General features: G+C 41.9%; 1 long non-coding RNA gene across 1 annotated transcript in view; it reads right to left on the reverse strand.

Annotated features, from left to right (window-relative positions):
- Positions 1-15232, reverse strand: part of LOC108788708 — a 19611-nt gene extending 4379 nt beyond the window's left edge. The window contains exons 1-2 of the long non-coding RNA XR_001941353.1: positions 15220-15232; positions 5196-5198 (exon numbers count right to left, since the gene is read on the reverse strand). This is a non-coding gene — a long non-coding RNA (uncharacterized LOC108788708). The remainder of the gene's footprint in view (positions 1-5195; positions 5199-15219) is intronic.
- Positions 15233-17027: the final 1795 nt, after the last annotated feature.

Genomic DNA, 17027 nt, shown 5'->3' on the forward strand with positions numbered 1-17027 from the left:
TCTGCCTATCTAGAGGCAGAGCCAGCTGTACCCGCCCCCGCCCCCTCCCCCGTCCGTTCCGCCAGTCAGCGCTGGCGGATCGGAGGGGGGAATCCAGCCCCTCCCCTGTCACGGCAGAGAGCCGTGACGGGATCGAGAGGTGAGCGAACGCCGGTATGTGTCACAGGTCGGCTAGAACTATGAGGTGAGTGAAAAGCACTCACCCCATAGTTCTCCTTTAAGGAAGTAACAGATTGGGCTAATAATGGAAAATCACCAAGTGTAAATTCAATTAATTTCAAATACATTCAAACCTCACAAGATCTTGCAAGTTACCATTTCATACTATTTCATTGAAGGGCTTATATATACTCTAAGGCCTCATTCACACGAGAAAAGGCCGGCACGTATAGCTCCGTGCTGCATGTACCGGGCAGCTCCCGGGAAGGACAGGTGCTGCGTGCGATTAGTGCGCAGCCCTTGCCCTTCTCTATGGGAGTACGCGGCCATACGCTCACCCCAAGTGCAGGTCCGTGTGGGTGTCCTGGGTCGGATGCAGACAGGAACCTGGACGTGCAGGGCGGGTGAGCGCACAGTGGCGTATGGCCACGTACTCCAATGGAGAAGGACATGGGCTGCGTACTAATCACACGCAGCACCTGTCCTTCCCGGGAGCTGCCCGATACGGCCATGCACGCAGCACAGAGCTGTACGTGCCGGCCTTTTCTCGTGTGAATGAGGCCTAAAGTATACCTATAACCAAAACTTTATTTTTTGTGTTGGATAGAGTAGGGAATGGATAGAACCACTCTCATGTTTTATTGGTATCTTCTCTATTTGTCCTTTGACAACTGGAACAAATGTAGCCACCTTGCCCAAAGTGGTGTGACCCCTTAAATTTAGTTCAGCTTGTCTATATTTAGTGTAAGCTTATTTAATAGTTATGTGCTCATTTGGTTTCCCCTATGCCCAGTGTTATCGCTTTGTCCTGCCTGCTGCTGGGTGTGACCTGGCAATAGAGCTAGAACATCCAACAATGCTGTTATCAATATTTGTATCTCCCTGGCCAATTACTAGGAGGTTCATTGGCAGTGGAAGAGGACATAAATATTCGTGGCTGTTTCTTAGGACTGCTTTCTAGAAAGGTCCAATGTGCTATGCTGTAAGCTCTGGGTTTAGGTCTGAGATCACATTGCCTTGCTGGAGGTAGTTTCCCAGAAGGAGTGGAGCTGTTCCTATGAAGGAGTGGCGGGGAGAGTGTTGGAAGACGAAGCTGAGTGAAGTCCAAAACCTTGGTGACTCTCCTGGGAGAACAAGATGAAGTCTGGTAACCAGCTAAATTCTGTCATACACAGTGTTGGCACATTCAGCTTAAAGGCTCTTTGCACTGTGAAGGTGGGAAATGGTGAATCTGGTGTCTGAGATGTCCTTAGGGTCTATAGCCCTTAACCCTCTCTCCCACGTGAGCTGTTGGAACAAAAAAATAATTATAATTAAAACCTCTTAAAGTGACTGGTGCCCAACTTTACATTTGCATCCCACAACCAGCTAAGGACTTACCCCTGAGGTGAATTGTCAACCCACCCTGCCTCTGGGGTCCCACACATGCCTTTGGGGATCAGGGGGATGCTACACAGAAAGTGATGGGAAATCAAAAATGTTACAGTTGTCACCATAACAGGTGGTGATGGGAAATCTTGCAATGGGGACAGATCTGGCAGTGTCAACTGTCTAAAATGGGAATTTCCACACTTGGGGGAGAGTTCTTCTTATTTCCTGTTGTGCCTTCTGGACATTAAGGGAAATCTCACCAATTGGACCAGTACAGAAAGAAAAAAAGGCCATCCTTATTCTATCCACAAGAAGAGAAAATGTTTTGGCTATAGATACACTTTAAAATGGAACTCCAGCTATACAGATTTATATATACTTATATTGGTCGCGTTTGGCACATTGTAAGTATGCATAAATTATCCTCAGGCCAAGGGGATCCTGTAAAACACTGCAGTAGTAACAGCTACTGCAGTTTTCCGGATCCTGTACAGCCACTGCGCTGGTTGACTTCCCATCTGCTGCAAAAAACAGAGGGTCGCTTGCTCGGCACAGCGGCAATTCAGCAAACACCTAGTATTTCAATAAATAATACTTGCCGTTCTCTGATTGGACGTGGCATGCTACTGTGATGTCACTACCCCTCCTCCACTCAGAAAACACCTAGTATTCATTGGTAAAAAATACTAGGCACTCTCTGAATGTCCGCTGTGCTAAGTGAGTGACACCTGTGTTTTCACAGAAGGTGGGAAGTCGCTGTTCCTATAAGATGCTGTAATACTCTGTAGTAGCTGCAGCTATTTCAGTGTTTTAAAGGGTCCCCGTGGCCCTCCCAGGGATAAATTATGCATACTTACTTTGTGCCAAGCTGGAGCAATATAAGTATATATAAATCTTTATAGCTGACGTTCAGCTTCAATGATACCTATATCTTCCATTCTCTCACGTATAATTTTTTAGTTTCTCTCTTGTTCTAGTTTCCATTCTTTTCCTCTATCTCACTTTCCTCCTCCTTTCTCTGTCTCATTTGTACCTCTCTCCCTCTCCACGTTTCTCCAATACAAGTCTTCTGCTTTTCTCCATGCCTCCCCTACCACAACCATATTTTACTCTCTCTTTCTCTTCCTCACCTTTCTATTCTAGTCACACCAACACTCTGTCTCTTCACGTCTGTCTCTCCTCCATCTTCATGCCTTCTGTCCACAATCCCCCCCACCGCCTTCTCTCATTTTCCCCGGATATAATTAAGAAAGCTCCTTCTTCGTCAGCCTGGAGGATTCTGCTATCTTCTGTCTTAATTAATGTTCATTAAACATGTCATATTAAATGCTAAAAGCTGTCCTGGTCGGTCTTGCATTGCGATAATGCAGAAGGGTAACGCTTCGTTCGATATCTATTGACACATCTATCATTAGACATTTAGAAGCACAAATCCTTTTTACTTTGAGCCGTATGAAGGAAAATCTCCCTTTAGTTCCTTTCTTTCCTGTAAAATGGAAATTTTAAAAAATGTATCATTTTTTTGAACCTTTTCTACCACTTACGTTTCCAGGCTTTTTAAAGCTACTTAAACTTAGGTTTTCAATGTATGCAGGATTCTACTGGCTGAGTTCATTTGCACGCTACTACTGCTTTTTAATTTACAAATCAATAAAATGCATCTTCCCCTGTCGAACCAATTATATTTGATTTAGAAGCTCTACAGTACAATAGCATCTCTGCTCCGCCAGAGAATGGAATTCATTGTTCAAAGAAAAATCACCTCCCACCAGATTTATCATCCAGAGTTTATTTTTCCTCTCTAGAAAACATTATTTATGTATTATTACTCTATCAAGCAGATTAATCAAGCAGTGAATTATTTTAGATGCTCTCGAGGGAAGGACCAGCACCACGCAATATTACCATAACACGTGGCATGAAATAACACAGCTTTATGTGATAAATCTGTCTTAGTTCTCTGGCTTTTTTAAGGTGCATTTCACAAGGATCAGGGAAACGTTTGCGCTGTCAGTTCTCATTGGCAATGTTACTGCTGATAAGATGTGGATGCATGGAGCCATTTTAAAGGGAAAGAAGAGGGTTATTTTATGGATTTTATTTCGAAATAAATGTCCTTTGCCCATCCAGCACAAACTCAACTTCCCTTGGCTCCCCTCGCTGCTCCATTTAACCACTGTGAGTGAAGTTGAATACCCTGTACTCATACATAGGGAAGCATGTGCCACATTCTCCTTCTTCCCAAATGGCCTAACAGAGAGGTGAAGGAAAGAAAGGAAAGTAACTGCAGGACCAGGTGCCGCCATTACAGCCTGTGCTTTGCACAGAGAACAGGTTCAGCTAAAAAAAAAGGTTATACTCACCTGAACTGCTGAGCCGACTGCCTACTTCTTCAATCTCTGAAGCCTGTCTCCTCTGAATGTTCCTCAGTGTCCTCACGTCTATGCACAATGTATAGAATGTAATGATTTACGGGACCTCAGACCACTGCAGAGGAGGGGGAGAGAGAGGCTCCATAGACTGGTGTAAGAGCCGTCCGACTCCGAGGATAAGGTGAGTATAACCTTTTTTTTAAGCACTTAGACACAAATGAGCACTTAACCCTTGCAGTGCAGGCAGGGCCGTCTTTAACGTGGGGCAATATGGGCAGTTACCTTGGGCCCAGTCATTGTTGTGGGGCCCAAAGCAGCTGCCCCTTGAGTCCACAAAAGATATACATGCAGCACCGCTTTGTTAACTATGCGATCGATTGGAATCGCATAGTGTTGCTTCACCCCTGCTGTACGCCACGTGGAGAGTCAAATTGCATGGCAGGGAGGGGGGGCCCCAAGAAAATGTTTGCCCACTCAATATTAAAGACAACCCTGAGTGCACTGAAAAGGGTTCTGCTGTAAAGCCTTTCGCGGGGCAAAGCAAAAACTACCATTGCAGTGTGTCTGCCCTCTCTCTGCCCAGAGTATAGGTGTAACATGAAACATAGTCAGAAAAAGTAAACTTAGTCTTAAAAGCTTTACTAACCCTTAGATTCTTTGAAGGCAGCACTGGATCATTTCAGGACCAGTGCCACCTTCACAGAATCCAATCCACACCTTCATGATTACAAATCTCAGCAAAGCAATTTACAGCAATGCAGAATACTAAGACTGGGATGTCATTAGAGTTTATAATCCTAACCTAGCCCAGCTGCTAGCTTCCTGGCAAGCAGTGACTCTGAGCAAGCCACACAGCCTCATTGGTTGCTAGGACACAGACAGAGGTTTGGCAGGCAGATGAACTACCTGCCGGGTCGAAATCATGATCGACCAGAACACATTATAAGATTGATCCTATTATAAGTAATGATACATTTATTGCTAAGCAGTATTTCTTCTACATTTTACAGTACCTTTTACAGTATCCATATATGTGGGCAAAGAAATAATATTTTTAATGATACTTTCACTGTAAATGGTCCACTAGCATTGGACTAAATTTGCCTATGTAATTGCCTTTGTAAAAAACATGGGGCATAAAGAGCATTTAGGAGAAAAATCCAGTGTTGTGCATGTGTCAGATCTTTTCATCTACAGTACATGCTCCTACATCCTAGCTGCAGAGTGGTGGGTGGATCTCAGACCCACTGTGTTGGTTCAGGAGCACACAGCACAGGGTAAAAATGTTGTCACCCTCTGGCAGGAAGTGCATCTGCAGGTGCTTAGTGGCAAGATCACCAGTTACAACCACAATGAAAAATGGACACCATGTTTAATGGAGACTAAGCTAATAGATTGTATGCTTTGTATTCTTGGCTTTACACACACTTCAAAAGAGTTTATTCATGTAAGTTTCTCTATCCTCTATATTCATCATTGCAAAGCTGCTTCCTGCGTTCACTGCTGTTTTAGCAACAGACATTTTTTGATATTCTGTTTCCTCTGGAAAATGCTCCTTTTTAGAGGTATTGTTTTATTGATGTCTGTAAAGGTCACTATCATCGCTTCTTTCTCTGTTCCCCGAAGAGCCTACTTTGCCTATAGCTGATTGTTTTTTTTTTTTCCTGCAAGCTATGCATTTTCTCCTTTCCCTATAGCTGCTTATCCTTGCTTTCTATATTTCCAGCAATATAGTGAGTGGCAGGAAATGATCATATTGAACCACTGTGCACTGCCATCATGAGGCGAGCCTTTACCACTGAGATAAAATCAATCATTTATGGTGATGTACACTTTAAGAACACACACGCTGACAGCGTACAAAACTAACACGGCTACATTACAATAGAGAGGGTTTTACAGGTATTATCCACACTTATCATTGAAAGATGACAGCTGCCATTGTTATCCCACGGTATACAGCAGACACTTATTCCACTGGACAACCACCAAATATACTGTTATATCCTTTGTCTCCCTGAGAAGCTTACACTTTAATGCCTTCAAAATAGATAATATCTGTGCATAGACAAATATCTGATCAGTTTCACTGAATAGTCTGGGAGTTGCTCAGATAAAATGCTGATGTATTTATGATGAACATAGAAAGATCTCCCATAGCAGTTATGGAGCAGAGGGGCAATAGCCCCCTGGGCCAGTACTAATAAGATATTTTGGGTTGGTGCCCTGAGTAGAGATACATCACCATTCAGACATTGATCAGCGCAGCACCTGTGAAACATGGAGGACATTATATAGCTACCTGCTCCCTTATTTAGACCTACTTGCACAGCATATGGCAGAAGGAAGTCTTCCAGCATCAACTTCCATTGTGGCTCTGAGATGTAATGTTACCATATGGTGGGAACTGCAAAGAAAGCCAATTAAATGTGTGTCTGAACCATGCCCTTTAGTATCACCCCCCTTATTTTGACCTACTGCTCCCTTATTTTGATCTACTAGCACAGCATATGGCAGAAGTAAGTCTTCCAGCACCAACTTCCTTTGTGGCTCTGAGATGTAATGTTACCATCTGGTGGGAGCTGCAGAGAAAGCCAATGAAATGTGTGTCTGAACCATGCCCTTTAGTATCACCCCCCTTATTTTGACCTACTGCTCCCTTATTTTGATCTACTAGCACAGCATATGGCAGAAGTAAGTCTTCCAGCACCAACTTCCTTTGTGGCTCTGAGATGTAATGTTACCATCTGGTGGGAGCTGCAGAGAAAGCCAATGAAATGTGTGTCTGAACCATGCCCTTTAGTATCACCCCCCTTATTTTGACCTACTGCTCCCTTATTTTGATCTACTAGCACAGCATATGGCAGAAGTAAGTCTTCCAGCACCAACTTCCTTTGTGGCTCTGAGATGTAATGTTACCACCCCCCCCCCCCCCCCTCTTGCCATGCCCACCAATCTCTGCAATACCATGGTACACTTTATTTAGCCAGCATAAATCTATCCCTACCATTAAAGGGCCATTTGGTTGTGTAATCCAAAGGTCCCCAGTCCCTCCTTGCTCAAGGGCCCATTAGAAAGAGTTTACCTATTAGTAGGAACAGGCCTTGTCACTGCAATGGGGCCCAGTTGCATAAAGGACTCACTCCTGTCTAGTACAATAATTATTTATAAAGTTAACAGTAGCATAAGGGAAATAATTAGGACACAGGATTGTAGATACAGTTCATCTTTTTTTAAAGACAGACCCAGAGATAATGAACGGAGGGGCTACATGAGTGGGGGGAAGGAATTGTCCCTTGGGAAGGGGTTATAAAAGTGAGAAATCAGCAGATCTTACCTTAAGCTGCACACCCTTCCTTATTTACTGTTGATGGCAGTTGAAATAGATGTTTGTCATGGCAGATTGGCAGGTTAGGGTGTCTTTGAGGGTCTGTAAAATGTGAGACAGTCACAAAAATGGGGGGGAGGGGCATCTGGTATTTCCCCCATTGATGTCAGCTGTTGATGGGGTATTGGCCGCTTGGGAATTCGGTGTTCGTTAATTCTGGAGCGGTCCTCGAGGTGATAGGGGTTTGGCTGGGACAAGGGGCGGATTTAGTAAAGGCCTTATTTTGGGTGATGGACACCCCCTTCTTGTAACCAACAGTCGTTTAGGGTATTTATTTGGTATGTTACCTTGGTTATTATGTTTGGTAACTGTTAATTGTTATATGGTTAAATAAATCCATGTCGCGCAGTTTGTGTGTTTATTGGGAACTTAACAGAGGTGACAGAATTGATGAATCCATAAGTCAGTACAATTTTTCAGTCCATAATAGAAGTCACCAGCACTCGATGATATGTGCAAGAAGTAAAGCACTTTTTATTGAATCGTCACATGCGTCAAACAGCCAACGTTTCGGGGCCACGCAGGGTCCCTTCTTCTGGGCGACATAGTGACAACAGCAAGTATGCAACAATACAGTACAATTTTGCAAACACAGGAGCGTTCAGTACAAGTTACAGAATGCCATTATGCTCTGCTCACAAGCTTTCCATTTAGTAAGATGGCTCAGCACAGACATGTACTCTGTAACTTGATTTGCATTGTGATGCATTTCTTTAAAACTGAACTCTTTGCAGCTATAAAATGACTAAATGCCACTCTGCAATCACTAATATAGCATTAATTTGTTTTAGTACAAGCAGTGTAAGCACCTGTATTTGATCTAATATCAGTTTCTTGTAGTCCCTGTACAGCAGTGTAAGAGGAAGAGGGAGCACAAATAGCCAATCAGTTCATTTGCGGACAAGAAGCATGCTAATAGGAGGAGAGATCGGAGTGACAGAGAGATAAGCTTGTCACTGGGCTGCTTCTCTTTTCACTGACAAGTAACAGATTGGGTTGGGACCAAAATGACCTGGGTTCAGAGGAAATTAGTTGAATGATGCTGGCCATCAGACCGAGGATAATTAGTGGCAGAAAAAAATACTGTGGGAGAAATCTCTGGTTTGTCTTATCTTTTGTTTTGATTGGCTATCGTTTTTTTTTTAATCTTATTTTTTCTGGATTGCAGTCTGCTTTAAAATGAAAGTGGAATGCAGTATCTGTGATTGACAGCAGCAGTGGGCGGGTGCAATAGCTAGTCTGTTATTGGCTATTGCAAATTGAAATAGCAATCTAGCTATTAGTTCCTATGCCGATTTAACTTTTTTTTTCTGACGGCCCCAATGTCGGAAAAAAGAAAAAAAACAGACAGCATGGAAAGGTTTTCTCTGCTAGATCCAGCAGAGTAAACCATTCTGGGAGAAAATATCTTTCCGGGAGCCGATATCTAATAGCAGGAGACTGCCGAAACATCCGGGAGAGTTGAGATGTCTGCACTCTGCTGTAGATCTTTAAATCATTTCTGAATTGGTGCTGATACTGTCTTTGCTTCTGGAGGGGGGCTACTTTTGTTCTCCATGGTCCCTGTGTGTGTTGTAAAGTAGCCACCGCTCCAAGCTCACTCCTGTGATAGACTACAATCTCATGTTTAGTTTACTAATTTGTATTCAGATTGTAGTCTATCATCCGAGCAAGCTTGGAGTGGTGGCTACTTTACAACACACACAGGGACCATGGGGAATATAAGTAGCCACCCTCCAGAAGGAAGGACAGTGAGATGGTTTAAGGGTCTACAGCTGAGTGATACACAAATAAGATACATGTTTGTTAATAGTAAAGATACTTGAATGCATTTTTAGGATGTAACTCCTGAGTTTAATGTCACTTCAAGCAGATAAGTAAAATTTAAATGGTAAATCAGCTAAAGACATTTCAGGAGCATCAAAACGAAAGGTGTGAATGTTTTTCACTTTATTTTTTAAAAAAAGAAGAGCCTGCCAACATGCTGTGGAGAAGGATTTTTTTATGGGGAATTAGTGGTCATTCTTCAGAGATACAACTGAGTCAGAGCCAGAACTTTCTAATCTGCAGCGAGCATGAGTTTTTCTGACTGCAGAGCTATTGCTCTGACTCAGCAGGGGGGGTGTTGGACCTCTGCAGAGAGACCACTGCTTGGGTTTGATAAAGAGTTGCGCTAATATCGTGCAACATAAAAATGTGCAACTGCCACTATTTTATTTTACAGGGTCTTGGCTTTCAGAAAATATATAATTTGGTGATTGAAGTAACTTTCAGGCCTAAAATGTGGGTTATAACATGTGTGCAAAAAAAGGAAAAACAAAAGGCCTTGGCAGCAAAAGGGTCCTTATGGGGTTAAAAAGGCAGGAGAAATACAAATATAGCATTTTCCCTGCCTCTGTAAAACTAAAAGTCTTAGCACCCTTTCTTTGCATTTCTCCTGTCCCTGTGGAACTACAAGTCCCAGCACACACTTACTTTATGTCCTTATGCATGTCAAAGGCTATGCAATCAACACATGACAGACACATCACAAAAGCAACTAACTGAGAGCACCTAAAAGCATGATTTGGTATGCCTGCATGTGACTTGCTTAAAATAGCCTCCTGATGCTGCTAGGTAGGAAGGACTGCGCCTGCTGGTTTGAAGTTTCTGAGTCCTTGTCAGAGAGAAGAGGATGTGAGACTTTAAGGACGGGGAGCATTCCAGCTACTTTAAATATAATGCAGTTTAAAGATCTTAAAGCGGACTGTGCATTAAAATGCACGGTCCACTTATTAGATCCAGATCCCTCCATCTGTGAAAATTGCCGATTGATAGTCTCTGAAAAATGTACCTGTAATGAAAAAAGTTAGATCTACTTATCTTATCACCTTCTTCTGTCTTCTTACTCTAGTTCCTGGGGAGAGGTGGGTATTCCAAATCTTGCAATAAGACACTCCAGCCCAGTGCAAGAGCATCTTCTCATGAGATTTGGGATCCTCATCATTGATAGGATCTCACTGAAAGGAGCATGGCAGAAGAAGAACTCATTAAGTTAAGTATATAATCTACCTTTTTCCGTACACATACATTATTTCTATATTACTATACAGCGATTTTTACATAGGGAGGAGACCTGGATCTAATTAGCTAACCTTACTTTCTACCCCAAGATCCCCTTTAAGATGATTGGTCACAATGTGACAATGCAACCTAAAACAATTCTTCAGTTACACCTACCATTTCCTGTAGCAAGCAAAGTACAACCCCACTTACCCTATTGGCATGCCCAGGGTACCCTGGGTGTTTCAGTATACTAGTAAGATCCCTGCTTGTCGGTATTACCACCTTTTATTTCTCTAACACCAGCATATAGCATCACCATACAGTCTAGTATTATTCATGTGTAACAATCCCTGTCCCAACGGAATTTACAGTGTAATTATCCCTACAACAAGCACAAAGCCACATAAAGATAATTTAGTCACTAACCAATTAACCGTGTAGCAATTTATTGGTCCATGATATGTACCAAGCAGGATAACCTTGTTAACATGATGAGAACGTAAAATTTACATGCACATTAGGAATGCTAACCATTTTACCTGCAGATTTGGCATAAATATGAGAAGAAACTGCAATACATTACTAGCACTTGGGCAGAGGCATCAAAGTATGACTGCCGTGTCCTAAGATATGATTGAACTATACATCACATATACGGAAACAGGACACATGTAGGCAGATACCCCAGTATGACTGCAGTGCCCGCATATGCTTTGCGTGTCTGTGGTCAGAAATTAGCTTAACTTCCCGTGGTTGTGACCATCAATCATTTTTCCCATTTGCACTTGGAAATTTGAATTTTTTTCTAACTACAGCACAGTTGGAACAGTGGATGTCTTTGCTATTCTGTGGAATAATTCCATCATATATGCTGAACTTTAGCCTTTTGTGGATTAGACTTGATGAACACTTTGATCCTCACATATAAAGGAGAATTTACTGATGTGTATTCAATAGGATATGAGCATTAATTAAAGGGATACATGAGATGATATATCAGAAAGAAATATTTTGTCTCTGTGGAATAGGGGTCAGTGAAAGGAGTATTTTATTGAACTAATCAAGGCTTTTGATGATGTGTCCCTCTTCAATATGTAATAAATAACTATTTGTATTGATATTACATGTGGTGGGTATACCTATTCTTTCATATGGTTTAACTGCTTGAGGACCACCGTACATATATTAACAGCTCTGCCCTGGTTATAATAAGATCATGGCTGGTGCAGTATTTTACAGCCATTGATACTTTCGTTTTTGCCATTGCATGGGCGCAAGCAATTTTAAGGCTTGACATGTTTGGTATCTATTTACCCGACATAACCCTATCTTTTATACTTACAAATAAATGGGTATTATATCCTGTTTGTGTTTGCTAAAATTCCTTTGAGCGTACTTTATCCGAAAAATATTGGGGGTCTATTCAGGAAGCTGCCGAAGGATCTGGCCGTAGCTTCGGCTAGCTTCGGCCAAAGGACCCCTTCGGTTCAGTAGAACCGAAGGGGTGCTGTACGGGCTATTCACAATAGCCCGTACAGCTCCCGATCATGGCCAAGCGGCTCAGCCGAGCCGAACGCATATGCATTGGCTTGGCTGAGCCGAGCCCTCGGCAGCTTCGTGAATAGACCCCTTGGTTTGATAAACATTTGTGCAAATATCGTATGACATTTAAAAAAAGCATTTATTTATTCTACAGGGCCTCTGCTTTCAGAAATTATATAACTGTTCGGAGGTTTAAAGCTGTTTAGCCATAAATTCTGATTTATTCATGTGTGTGCAAGAAATTGCTCTGCACGGAACACAGAAGTGGTTAGAGTATCAAATGTTTGTTGAGTCAATTAAACAGTTTCTTTCTTTGTTGTACACTTGTCAGAACTTCAGCAGCACCAAGTTTTAGGCTCCATTCACACCTGAGCGGCTTCGGCTGTATGGATACGCGCTGAGCTGCTCTAAACAGAGAATACAATGCACTTCAATGTGCATTGTTTAGACTATTGTTGGGACCGCGCGGTACGAAACCGTGCGGCCCCTGAAATAGTCTAATCGCGGTAACCCGGCGGATTACACACGTTCGCGGGTATTTAATAGCTTTTAGCGTCAGGATTAAAACATTTTAGCATTTTTGCCCAACAAAGTCTTCCGCGTGGAAAACTGTGCGGGAACCACAAACGCTATATGTGAATGCAGCCTTATATAAATATAGAAGGACACACAAAAAAAAATATAGAGATTAAAAGATTTCCTCTCACTTTTATGTTCCAGTACAATGGTCTCCGGGACAGCAAGTGAGGTCAACCCTTCCAAATAGAGACAACAATAAAAATCTGAAAGAGGTTCTAACCCATCCACTAACTATGCAATGTTTAAAAAAAAAGAAAAAAATCCACGCAAGATCATAATTTTCAATCCATCTAGTTTATGTACATGATGGAAAATGATCAGCAGCTTGTCTTTATACTATGTCGCCATATGCAAGCTAAAAGCTAAGAGTAGAGATGAGCCTAGGCTTGGTGCGAACTGGCCCAATCAGTGGCAGAAGTTGCGGCAGGGCATTTACCACTCCTTTGTGGCATAAAGCTGTAGGGTGAAGAAAACTTATCTGCAACTGATTGGGCTGGGAGGAGGGGGTTGCGAACTGGGAAAAAAAACCAAGCCCAGACTCATCAGAATCTATGAGGTACTTAGGTGGCCTTACATGAAGGCAGGAAGGAGCAGCGCTGGATCACCCACACGGAGACCTAGGCAGGCTGCCTGAAGCTCGTTGGAAGACTGGGGGCCTGCAAACAGAGCATGTACTGTATGTTTGCTTGCTGTAATATACTAAGGGCCCATTCACACAAAATGGTGACAACATCTATGTTGACTTGCGTTTATATGCATTCATATGCTCTGACACACATTTTATACATGTTTAGCTGTGTTTTTTGTATAAACATTTTACAGGTGTATTTCCTCTGAATATATTCCTGTTATAAGTTTAAAAAAAATTATTTTTGTTTGCATTGCATGTATATTCAATTTTTGATTGTAAGCTCTCACAGGCAGGGCCCTTTTACCATCTTATCTTATTTTATATTTAAACTGTAATGCCTTCCTTATATTGTAACGTGCTGTGCAAACTATATAAATCCTGTATAATGATATAATAATAATAAGATACATTTAGACTTGTTTTATACATTGCATTTTAACGCACATAAACGCAATGCATATCAAAACATTGTAGTGTAAACATGACAGCATTGTAGTGTGGACATGACACTAATGTTTTCTATGTGTCATTGCATTTACCAACGTTCATCCAGTGCGGGGAAAAATGCTGGTAAACTCATATAGTGTGAATGGACCTTAAAGGAGAACTATGGGGTTATGGCTTTTCCCCATAGTTCTTCTTAGGGTAGCGGGAGGACACAAACTAGCGTCCTCCCGTCACCCTAGGCTCAGTATACCGCGAGCTGTAGCTCGCATTTACCTGTCTGCTGGCATTTTTGATATGCTGTCAATGTCTGCTGCCTTTTCATATGGTCTTTACCTGGAGCCAGGTAAAAAAGAAAAGAATGAGTGGAATACCTACATGGCAAGGGTGCGAAGGGGAACCAGGCTAGGAATTGTTAAAGAAAGGTTAAAGGGGAGGGCACTTACCGGATTGGGCGATAAAGGTCAGCCAGGAGGGGATTTGGAGGGTGGTCCGCGAGGAGTCACACAGGTCCAGTTGGAGATTGGCAGACCAGGGGTGATCTTCCCTCCCCCCCGTCCCTGAGATCGTTCATGTTAGATTGGCTTGTAGCAGGTCATGGCAGTTGGTTAGTGGTTTGGATCCTTGAAGGCATTTATTGTCTGCTGGAGTTTATTGATACATTAATGGAGAACCCATCTTTGGTGTGGGTGTCCTCCATGTGGTGAAGCCCACCGGTTGTGACTGGATAGTAGGGACCAGTGTGGGTCTACGGTCAATAAATATTGTCCCCGAGGCAGTGTATTGCAGCTGGGGGCATCATGAACAAAATGTGGCTGCAGATGCAAAGTTTATTTATGGTTCATATTGCCTTCAAGAACCTGAAACCTGTCAATTTGTATGGTCTGGTCATTGTTTGTTACTGTTTTGTTATTTATAATTACGTTATTTATACTGGTTTTGTTAATAAAATATTGCTGTGGCCATTGAACTCCACTCTTGGTGTGTTTTTATTATTGAGAACAGGGTGAGGATTTGGGGTTGATGCTGTAAAGGGGTTGAAATGTATAATGGGGACCTCTGAACTACCTTAGTCAAGGCTGCTATCTGTGCCATTCTGGGGTTGGGTAAATAAAAAGATCAAAACTGATGATTTCCAAGAGCGAGCGTGTGAGCTTCAGAACAACGTTCAGACACCCACATGACATCTCCGGTTTACTTTGTGATCCTTCTTTATTTGCATTTATTTGCATTTATCATTTTTCTTTATCACCTTGTTGTATGTAGAAGCAGTTCTGATGAACTCTACATTATTTTCACATATTGATATTTTTTGCTATTCAGTGAGTGAATAAACAGAGCGCTCATGACACATTTCATACAGAGCTTTAGGCACACTACACTTTTCCAGCATCAGCAATTTATATGTATTTACCTGCGGTATATATTAGAGGTCTATAGTGCAGTATAAAATTGTATAACACAGACTTGTTTATTGTATCAAAAAAACATGTAACATGGGCACATTTATTATAGCCGTGTTTGAATTATGTTATGATTTAGCCCCGGATTTAACCCTATAAGAGAAGGCGTTATTTGCTTCACAGGGTTTTATAAAACCCCCATGTTTACATAATCAGTAGAGGCAGAGATGTGGACAGCTAAAATTATATTCAGATCTTGACTCCAGTAAAAAGATGAGCTTCAACCCACCTCTCCAGCCTCCTAAACCTCCCAGTTGATCAGTAAGACCTCCCAGCACATTAAGTACCAATAGTGGGGTTTAGGAGAAATAACTTTTAAAGGAAAAGTTGAGATTTTCATATAACTTCCACTTATATCTTTGGATTTATTGTTTTGACGTATTCTTTTCAAAAACTAGGCTCTTCTGAGCTTTCTGATTACCAGGAAGGTGTTCTGGAAGAAAGAATAGATTCCTATTGGTCAGCAGGGTCAAGTAGCCATGCTCACTAATGAGCAGCATTATGATGCTATTCAGCTTCTGGCTAGTTTTGAAGTGTGTGGTCCATTTTTATGCAAAGATGAAGTAACCTTGTTCAGGCCTGCTTATGAAAGGTTTCTATGTCCCCCACATAGGGGGATGATTCAAAAATCCATAACCTCACACAAAAAGAAAAGGATCAGAATCATGAAATATTTGTATTTTAAACATAATCTCTCTTCGCTTCAGTGCACTTCTTCATATGATGCTGAAGCATTTTGTTTCCATCCAGGGAACAACTCTCCTCTTGACCCTCTTGACCCTTAAACCTCTCCACAACACCATCTATGACTCAATTATTTCTTCCAAAACTCCTTACTGGCAAAGGTAGTGGCAACTGGGTGTAAGTTCTGAGTAGACAGGTGATCCACTAGTTTGAACTCTGTTTCCATAATGGCAGCCAAAGCAACAAGAACTTGCACATTGGGACAGTGTCCTGGTGGAAGAAGACTTTTGACACAACTTGCCTCACCTCTTCTCCTTAATCACATTCCACAGTATTCTGATTAAGCAGGCATAGTAACTCCCCGTGATGATCTGTCCGCAATGGAGAAAGGCAATGATTAAAATGTCCTCATAATCCCAGAACACAGAGACCATCACCTAATCAGCACTGGCTTGGATGCTAAACTTTTTTGGAGATCCATGATGTTACCATTGCTTTGATTATTTTATGGTCTCTGGATCAAAATTGTGAATCCGGGTCTCACCAATGGTCACAGAATACTTATAGAAATTACTAAGTGGTTAAAAGTGTTGAATTGCATGCTTTTGTAAACATCTGTCAACATTTGGGGAATCCATCTTGAGTCTTATCTTCCTCCATTGTCACACTCTACCTCTCTGGCACCATTGTTCCTCTTTGGCGCTTTTTTATGCTCAAACTCGTTAACATCATGATTCTGCAACTACTAAAAAAACGCCCGACAAATTCCTGTCAGAGTGATGATGGAAACACCAATTCACTGTTCAACCATCAGCTTGTCCATTCAGTCTCCGTCCTTGCGTTTGTTCTGATCAACCAAGTATGCTCCTGTTGTTTCTGATTTCCGTGCATAACCCTGGCTCTGGATGACTGATCTCTTGGTTCCTGACTCCGGCTTTGTTTCCGTTCATCCTACTCTCAGTGTTCCCTGACCTGGTTCGCCTGAATACCTGCTGGGGCATAACCTCTGGCTTGGCTCTGACGACGTCCCGGACTTTTTCTGTTGTTTTTGCATTTATGTTTATTGTTGTTTTCAATAAACTAATTTTATATTTTATACCTGCACTTTAAGTTTGTGCCTGCTTTCTTGGTTCCATGACACAGACATACATTGAAAACAACAGACTATAACAGATTTATACCATCCAACTTACTGTATATCACTTTACTTTCATGTTTGGCTATGGACTTTTGGACCACCTGTAGTATTTTGCGTTGCTTTAAATTGAACTGTAGCATGGTGCATAGCACCCCTGAACAATGATGAGTTATATGTTTTGCTATAAGCCTTGTTTACTATACTGTTATTG

Source organism: Nanorana parkeri, unplaced genomic scaffold (assembly GCF_000935625.1).
Source record: "Nanorana parkeri isolate BGI_ZX_2015 unplaced genomic scaffold, ASM93562v1 scaffold345, whole genome shotgun sequence".
Taxonomy (NCBI): Eukaryota; Metazoa; Chordata; class Amphibia; order Anura; family Dicroglossidae; genus Nanorana; species Nanorana parkeri.